Source organism: Gadus morhua, chromosome 17, assembly GCF_902167405.1.
Source record: "Gadus morhua chromosome 17, gadMor3.0, whole genome shotgun sequence".
NCBI lineage: Eukaryota > Metazoa > Chordata > Actinopteri > Gadiformes > Gadidae > Gadus > Gadus morhua.
The window spans coordinates 5466643-5475940 of record NC_044064.1 but is presented as its reverse complement, the minus strand read 5'-3'; the positions used below and the strand labels follow the sequence as shown (position 1 = coordinate 5475940).

General features: G+C 47.2%; 1 protein-coding gene across 1 annotated transcript in view; it reads right to left on the bottom strand.

Annotated features, from left to right (window-relative positions):
- The window catches only part of ppp2r5b (protein phosphatase 2, regulatory subunit B', beta), a gene marked incomplete in the record, with an annotated part of 29967 nt that overhangs the window by 13791 nt on the left and 6878 nt on the right, over positions 1-9298 (bottom strand).

The following is a 9298-nucleotide window of genomic DNA, read 5'->3' as shown; positions in this document are numbered from 1 at the left end:
CCCCCCCCCCCCCCCCCCCCCCCCCCCCCCCCCCCCCCCCCCCCCCCCCCCCACTCCCAGGGAAACATCGCTGATGGAGGCGGTATCACTACCCTCATACTGTGTGTCTGTGTGTCTGTCTGTCTGTCTGCCTGCCCGTGTGTGTGTGAGTGTTTGTGTCTGTTTATGTGTGTGTCTGTCTGTCTGTCATCTGTCTGCCTGCCTCTGTGTGTGAGTGCATGTGTTAGTCTGCGTCTCTGTGCCTCTGTGTGTCTGTGTGTGTGTCTGTCTTCTGTCTTCCTGCTTGTGTGCGTGTTAGTGTATGTGTCTGTGTGTGTCTTTGTGTCACTCTGTCATCTGACTGCCTGCCTGTGTTAGTGAATGTGTCTCAGTGTGTGTGTGTGTGTGTGTGTGTGTGTGTGTGTGTGTGTGTGTGTGTGTGTGTGTGTGTGTGTGCGTGTGTGTGTGTGCACGCAGATGTCGAAATGCCTGTGTGTGTCATCATCGTTGTCTCAAGAATAAAGTGTTCTGATTCTTTTGGGGAAGTTTGAAAAGAACAGGATTTGATGACGTTATCTTTGTCCTCACCTCAGTGGTCAGTTAAATGAGGGCTGAGTCATGTTAGAACACTAATTACGAGGAATAATGCAGGGGTTTCCAAGTAATAAATGTAAAACTATGTGTCATCATGTCAGCCTCAGGCTTCTGAGAACTGAGACTAATGGCTTTGAACTGTGCGGTAAATTAAGATAGGGCAACAAACTGAAAAACGTTTCTCATTTGTGCTCTCTATTTGTTTGGCCTTATCGACTGTAGACAATAAAAATATGATCTACGTAACGTCGCAATATTCCAACAGAAACACAATCATGTAAACACCATTAAAAGTTAAGATATCTGGCCGTGGTTTTAGATTTTGAAGCTATGTAGGCCATTTAAGATAAAATATTATATTTGTTTTAATGCTTTTTACATCCCGACATCCTCATCAAATCAGACGCTCTGACAAAAACACAAAAGAATTCGGTTGGCTGACGCAGCCAGATAATTCCTATCCAATCATAATTCAGCCACAATGAAATGATTGGCCGGCCAATCTGTCCGTCAACCTACCTACTCCGCTACCTGGGTGCAGTATGCCTAGCGAGCTTGTGACGTGTTTAGCGAGAGTGGCTTTGAAAGAAGGCCTGAAGGAAGGAGTGATATTTCTCTCTCTCCCCCTCTCTCTCTCTCTCTCTCCCTCTCCCTCTCCCTCTCCCTCTCTCTCTCTCTCTCTCTCTCTCTCTCTCTCTCTCTCTCTCTCTGAAGGCAGGAGTGATATTTCTTTTCTGTTGGATACTTTCAGTACCTGGCTTACTCTGGCTTGATCCTCTAAATTGCAGAGCATAGCGTTAATCGATTACTGGCCTCTGAGCTTTGCTAGTACCAATTTTAATAGGCCGCTCACTTCCTCCTTCATCTTATTTTTTTTCTATCTATTACTTCCTCCGTCCTCCATTACCGCCTCTTCATTCCTCATCTCGATTTAGCCTCTCTACTTTCCTCTCTCCCTGACTCTGTCTCTGTTTGTCTCTTTCCCTGATGCTCTCTCTCTCTCTCTCTCTCTCTCTCTCTCTCTCTCTCTCTCTCTCTCTCTCTCTCTCTCTCTCTCTCTCTCTCTCTCTCTCTCTCTCTCTCTCTCTCTCTCTCTCTCTCTCCCTCCCTGACTCTGTCTCTGTCTCTGTCTATGTCTCTCTCTCTCTCGCTCTCTCTGCCGGCAGCATGTGAAGGTGAAATCGAATCCATTTTTAATGGAGAGTAATTGTATAAAGATAGGGAGAGATGGGGAGAGTGTTGGGACAGAGGGGGGTTTGAAAGACTGTGTGTTGGGGAGAGAGAGGGAGAGAGAGAGAGGGAAGGAGAGAGAGAGAGAGAGAGAGAGGGAGGGAGAGGGAGAGGGAGAGGGAGAGGGAGAGGGAGAGGGAGAGAGAGCAAGAGCGAGAGAGAAACAGAGAGATACAAAAATACTAATAATGATAGTATCGCCATCTTGTCGGTGACGAGTCAGAGGATGATGTCAGAGCAGGTGGTTCACAGGTTGTTCTGTCTGTTTCCCCTTCCAAGAAGAGGAGTAGGAGACTCCTAACCTGGTCCACTGTGGTGTGCTCCCCCTGTCCTATGACCAACATAAGCACTAGCTTTGCAAAAGAGCTGCGCAGCGGAACTGAGAAATGTGTGAATGAATGGATGAATGGTGATGAATGGTGAATGATCATTTTTGCTGTGGCATGACACACAAATTCGGTTGGACTTAAGGCTGCAGATACAGACTTGTTGCTTGAATATAGATTAATGGTGGGAGAGAGTAGGGGAGGAAGAGAGGGAGGAGGAGAGGGAGGGAGGGCGAGGGAGAGGGAGGGAGGGACGACGGCGAGAAACAGAGAGCTGGTGAAGACTGACGCGCAAACACGCCACTCCGACAACGACTACAGCATCAACACACACACAACCTCACGCACACGCACACACCAACCCCCACACACACAGTGGTCTAAATATAGCCGAGAGAGGACGCATGGTAGAGATAGAAAGAGTGAGAAACTAAGGGGGAAAATAAAGACACCAGTCGATTGAGAAAGGTGAGGGAGGGGTTAAGAGATGACATCATCCCGACTCCCTCCGTCTCCCCCCTCCCTCGCTCACTCTCTCCATCGCAACGCGCCCCTCCCTGGTTCCTCTCTCTCTCCCTCCAGGGTGCGAGAGAGAGAGAGAGAGAGAGAGAGAGAGAGAGAGAGAGAGAGAGAGAGAGAGAGAGAGAGAACATGTTCACATAAATAATACAATTATAATAATATCTTTGGTCCTTCAATCAAACGAACAAGTAAAATGCTAGCCTTTGAATTGTGGTTGCTAAGTGTGAAGACGTGCTTGTGTGTGTGTTTGCCGGTGTGTGTGTGTGTGTGTGTGTGTGTGTGTGTGTGTGTGTGTGTGTGTGTGTGTGTGTGTGTGTGTGTGTGTGTGTGTGTGTGCGTGCATGCGCGTGTGTGTGTGTGTGTGTGTGGTTGCAAGATATTAAAGAGACAGCAGTTTCTGACAGTATCTGCACCTCTGTCATTAAGCATGCAGACAGACACACACACACACACACAAACACACACACACACACACACACACACGCACACACACACAAACACACACACACACACACACACACACACACGCACTCTGTGACGCAGAGGAGAGGATGAGGATCGGGGAGAGAGAGAGAGCGAGAGCGAGAGAGGGGGGGGGAGAGCTAGAGAGAGGTAGAGATAGGAATAGAGAGAGAGGGGGGGGTAGAGAGAATAGATAGAGAGATATATAGATTGTGCTGAAAGGTGGCACGGAGAGAGAGATGGAGAGACATAAGCCATGAGTGCAAAGCAGCCCAAATAGGATGGAAGGATTCATTGAGACGGAGGGAGTGGGTAGAGATACACAGCAAGACAAGCAAATAAAATATGAGAGAGCGAGCTAGAATTTGCACAGAAACGAGAGAGAGAGAGAGAGGGAGAGAGCGAGAGAGAAAACGCGGGCGAGAGACTACCGCTGCGCATAGGAACACAGAGGCCGTGGTCCAGAAAGCCTTTACAGCATCACACACAGCAACACCATGCCTAACAGGAGAAGTGACGCACAGCGCACCGCAAGCCCACTAAGACCCTTCCCTCTCTAAATAGACCCCCCACCCACACACACACACACACACACACACACACACACACACACACACACACACACACACACACACACACACACACACACACACACACACAGTCCTATGTCTCCAAAAATACCCCACACTGCATGACGCAAAGCCTGTCTGGGGGTTCTGATGTGAGCCATCTCCCGCTCCGACGCGTGGATACAGGGACGGGCTCAAAATGGAGGCCAGGTCACATCGCTAACAGGATGAGAGGACGGCACCCTCTCAAAGGGGGGAGCAGTCCCAAGTAATAGACACTCGCGTCTCGGGGGGGTGTACCAAATTGTACGCAATTTGGCGTCAATGTTGCGTCAAATTTGACCCCCTGTGAGAACGTCAGATCTGTGGGTGTGAGGTGTAAATGATTGTGTGTCACAAAGCACATTACAACATGGTGTCTCCCCTGACAGGAGGAAACCAGACGGCAGGAGGGTCCCCCAAAACATTCTGGACAGAGGAATCAGACCGACAACCGAACCCAAAACTGCTCTACCGTCTACCCCAACGCGGTCCTATCAAACTAGGTAACGGAAAAATGCTAGAATGTGTCCACAGTTCTGTCTGGATTGACAATTTGAACAACGGAACCATCAAGGCTTATAGACTAGGAAGTGAATTAGATAGAAATTCTGCCTCATTATTCGTGGTACAACCACACACACAGAACCGGGGAGTTAGTCAAATATGCTGGCCCACCTCCCTTATCATTTTAATTAAAAAAGATTGTCCCGAGAACAAGGAGCAAGCAATTATCCGCTGCAATTAAGTCAGCTTTTAATTCAGCGACACTACCCAATATGTGTTTTAGACCCACACACACAGAACACACACAACAAACAACACACTTCTGGCGGCGGATAAGTGCGGTCGCTGACTGGCTCATGACTAAATGTGGTCATTTAGTCCTCATCCTGCCACCCTGTGTTTCCCCTGATCTTCAGGGATTCGTGGTAGAAAGGATTTTTGTCGGGACATTTAGAAATGTTGTTTGGAAACGTCCAGCAATTCGCTCCAAAGAGAAGGACGCAGGAGGAGTAAGGCTGCCTGAATCTGTCCCGAGGACCCGACCAATCAGGGAGCATTCACACGAGGGCCGGCCTTCAATCAGAGTCAAATGGGATTGTGATTGGCTGAGTCGTAGCCAATAGGCAGAGGTGTCTCCAACGGGCTCTGACACTGCGTCAATGGGTTCCAAATCAGTTGGATTGAGTTTCCTGCTGGGGTTGCCAGAGAACCTTTTATTTTAATTCTATTTTTTTAAGAGTGTCCTAATAAAACCAAACATCTACAGATAAATGTTAGTGTAGACCCTCAAATATTAAATGACTTAGTCTTTGCCTCGCCAATGAATAGTCAATTCATGTGTTTTACTTTGAATTATATTGATGACTTGTATACCCTGTTTAGAACCAGAAGGTCCTTAGAAACCTCCTGAAAAATACATAAACACGGCAGACATTAAGGTCATGAAGCAGCCTTTTGAAAAGAGTATCGAACGGCCATTGATGAAGTGATTGATGAATTGATTGAACACATTTCTTACACAATGTGCAACATATGGCACTTCATAATCAGTGTTGCTTTGGGGTTAGCTTTCATTCACAGAAGCATGGCTGAGTCACTGCACAGGGCTTGTCCATCAGAATGCATCATGGGATGTTTAATTTCTGATACCGACCATATTGAGACTCCCTCCCTTCAAGAGAGATTAATCACTGTAAAATCCTAAAACTTTGCTTTGCCAGGTCTCGCATGAGAAACGCGCTAGCATTTCCAAACACAACAATGTCTCCTCATAACGACCGGTAATTTCACCATTCATTGGAAAACAACCGCCGCAAATAAAACATTCCCTCCCCCCCCCCCCCCCCGGCCCAATAACTATCATCAAGCGCTTCTGTGCTTTCAAAATGGCGGCGGTCATTGCGGTGTGACGTAGCCATGAAGAAACCCCGTCACTGGTCTGAGCGGCGGGGGTCTCAGGGGCTACTGGTGCTGGAGGGAGGGGACCAGCCCTCCTCCACCGGATGCAGTGGGACCGCCACCGGTGACGCAGCAGTCCACCGCTGCCAGGGGATCACCAGGAGGTCGTTCCATCCTCTGCCTTGCAATATCCTCTCTCCTCCTCTCCCTCCCGCTCTCAACCTCTCCCCCTCCCTCCTCCTGTCATACTAATGCTGCCTCATTTCCTCTCCTATCCACTAGCTTTTTTATTTTATCTCTCTCTCTTGACCCCTCCCTCTTCCTCCCTCGCTCTACGTCTCCCGCTTACTCTATCTCCCCCCCCCTCTACTCTCTCTGTTAATTGATCTGTGAGAGTCGCTGGGAAACTTATTCAATACACTATGTAACCCTAAACCGGATCATGCCAGCTGTCCTCTCTCTCATTCTCTCTTTCTCTTTCTCTCCCCTTCACACACACAATCCTATAAGCACAAGCTTCAATCTGTTATTTAGCTATATGTGTGTGTGTGTGTGTGTGTGTGTGTGTGTGTGTGTGTGTCTGTGTGTGTGTGTGTGTGTGTGTGTGTGTGTGTGTGTGTGTGTGTGTGTGTGTGTGTGTGTGTGTGTGTGTTCAATTGTTTTCACCGGACCTCAAAATGAAGAACCGGTTCTTTATCGATTTTTGCTCACATGCACGGAACACACACACACACACACACACACACACACACACACACACACACACACACACACACACACACACACACACACACACACACACACACACACACACACACACACATACACACACATACACACGCACACACACACACACACACACACACACACACACACACATCCAGGACAGATTGTCTTCATTGGACTGAACATCATGTGCCTTGAGGGTGCCTAGAGTGTGCTCACACGTGCACTTTTGGCGCTTGTGGTTGCGAGTCTCACAAGACGATACACAAGTGTTTAATTGTTTCACAGGATTCAGGAGCTCATCAAAAGACCAGCCACACACACACACACACACGCGCGCGCACACACACACACACACACACACACACACACACACACACACACACACACACACACACACACACACACACACACACACACACACACACACACACACACACACACACACACACAGATTGTGTTCACAGGAGTGTGTTCATGTCAGTTGATCACATAGGCCGTCCCTTTGAAGCACTTATTGCAAAACACACGCTCCAAACTGCAACATTGTCCTTCACCGAATAATCATCCCGAAATAAATGCCTTATTAATCCGAGCGGTAGCGACTGACCCCAGGGCGGGTGTTTAGCGCGATGCGCAGGCAGCAGTGACTCATCTCCCTGCCAGCACCTGAATCGCTGCGCAGAAAGACAGTACGGTATGTGTTTCTATGTGCTAGACTAAACGAGAAGCCACCACATCCCAAACACGCACTGCAATAACGATCGGTCGATTTTTAGATGTAATCTAATAGCGGCCATTATTCATCCAAACCGCTATTAATCATTGCATATTACTGTGTTTAAACGGTTTGACATGATGCCGACGTAGTACACTTTGACTTGTCCAGGGGCCCAGTCGTTTATCCTGTACACGCGTCTTTCTGTCTTCAGTGTTCTGGCGGCTAACCGATGGAACGTTGTATTCTGCGTCATATGGACACGCCTTCCATCTTTGCTTTAGCTTTGTCCTGATCAAAGTGAGTGTTGTAAATAAAAAGCTGACGAATCTATTGTGAAGATGCAAATAGCATCCCTGCATTTTTCAGGGGAACATTTTTATATATGTGTAATTGGGGAGCGGCCAGAATGAGGCAAACATTGAGGCAAGCTGGCACATTGCTAATAAAACGATGTGTTCAATGTTGTTTTACAGGGGTTTTTTCTCGGGTCCAGAAGTTTGACAATGGTTCCACCTGTAAATGTTATTCTAGACTCTGGACGTTAATCTAAAGGACTAGATGTTAATCTAAGGTCAATGTGTGAGACTACATTGTGTTATGCAATGCTTGAGTTATGTAAAGCTTTCAGTGTGACTTTCAGTGGCAAACCATGCCTTTGCAAGAGAACGATATTACCTTCACAATCAGGAGTTTGCTTATTTTGAGGTTGAGGGAAGAAATGCTAGCAATGTATTTTTATGTGGCAACCCCCAAAAATAATATCTGATATATATTGAATACAATCTCTCATTCTTGCACGGTGGCTCCAGCGCTGAGACAACAGACCCGGGGCAAAGTTTAACCTACTTCTCACTATCTCTTGTCTGCTTCTGCCGCACAACTCCAACTTCTGAAGCACGTCTCCTCTTGAGAGGGAGCCTTTAAAAGCGCAGCGCTGCGTTGCATGCGCCTCGCGAAAACCAGTCTCAGCGCGAGCGCCTTGTGACTCCCTGGTACAATAACACCTTTATGCAAATGAACTATTTTTACAAGAGAGGAACATGTCAACCCATGGCACACTGTGGGGAGACGCTATTGTGATTTCAGACCTTCTTTCCCTCGCACAATCTGGATTCAAAGTCAGAGAATTAAAATAATCCGGAAATAATTGGGGCTAATTAACAGAAAATCTGGAATTTAGGATGGGAGGGATGTATTGTGTGACCTACTTACCCTGCATTGCTTCGATTCAAAACAACAGCTAGTTCTCAAGACACCAACTTCAGATGAAGAATCCAGGGGCTTGCCCATCCAGAGATAGTTAGTTAGTTAGTTAGTTAGTTAGCTAGTTAGTTAGTTAGTTAGTTAGTTAGTTAGTTAGTTAGTTAGTTAGTTAGTTAGTTAGTTAGTTAGTTAGTTAGTTAGTTAGTTAGTTAGTTTGTTTGTTTGTTTGTTTGTTAGTTTGTTAGTTAGTTCGTTAGTTTGTTAGTTCGTTAGTTTGTTAGTTTGTTAGTTGAGAGAAAATTAATAATGGTTTGATTGTTTGCTTGTTAGTCTGCAATACATTAATTAGTAACAGTGAGTCAACAGTGAGTGGGGGGAAAGTGGGTAAGTGCGTAAGTATGTCAGCATGTAACACCATGCATCAGTGAATAAACAGATCAACAAATAAATGGTATTTTAGGAGTCTAGACGGACCAGGCTGGAGACCTGCTCCATCACATGATGGGGGGGCCGGGGGGCTGCCCCTTCAAACCACTGAAGAAAACACCACAGAAACGAAGAGGTACTTCTAGTTCCCCTGTGTGTGTGTGTGTGTGTGTGTGTGTGTGTGTGTGTGTGTGTGTGTGTGTGTGTGTGTGTGTGTGTGTGTGTGTGTGTGTGTGTGTGTGTGTGAGTGTGTGTGTGTGTGTGTGTGTGTGTGTGTGTGTGTGTGTGTGTGTGATCCGTGGCTCTAGCTGTTGGCAGAAACAGGGACAGCATCCCCAAGATAGAGCAAAAAGTCTTGTGATTGGCCTGCTGCAAACACACACACATACAAGCACACACAAGTGCACACACACACAGACACACACAAGGGCGCTCTCTCTCTCTCTCTCTCTCTCTCTCTCACACACACACACACACACACACACACACACACACACACACACACACACACACACACACACACACACACACACACACACACACACAGACACAGGATCGACCTCACCCTAGGCTGCATCACATTTGTGGCGATATCA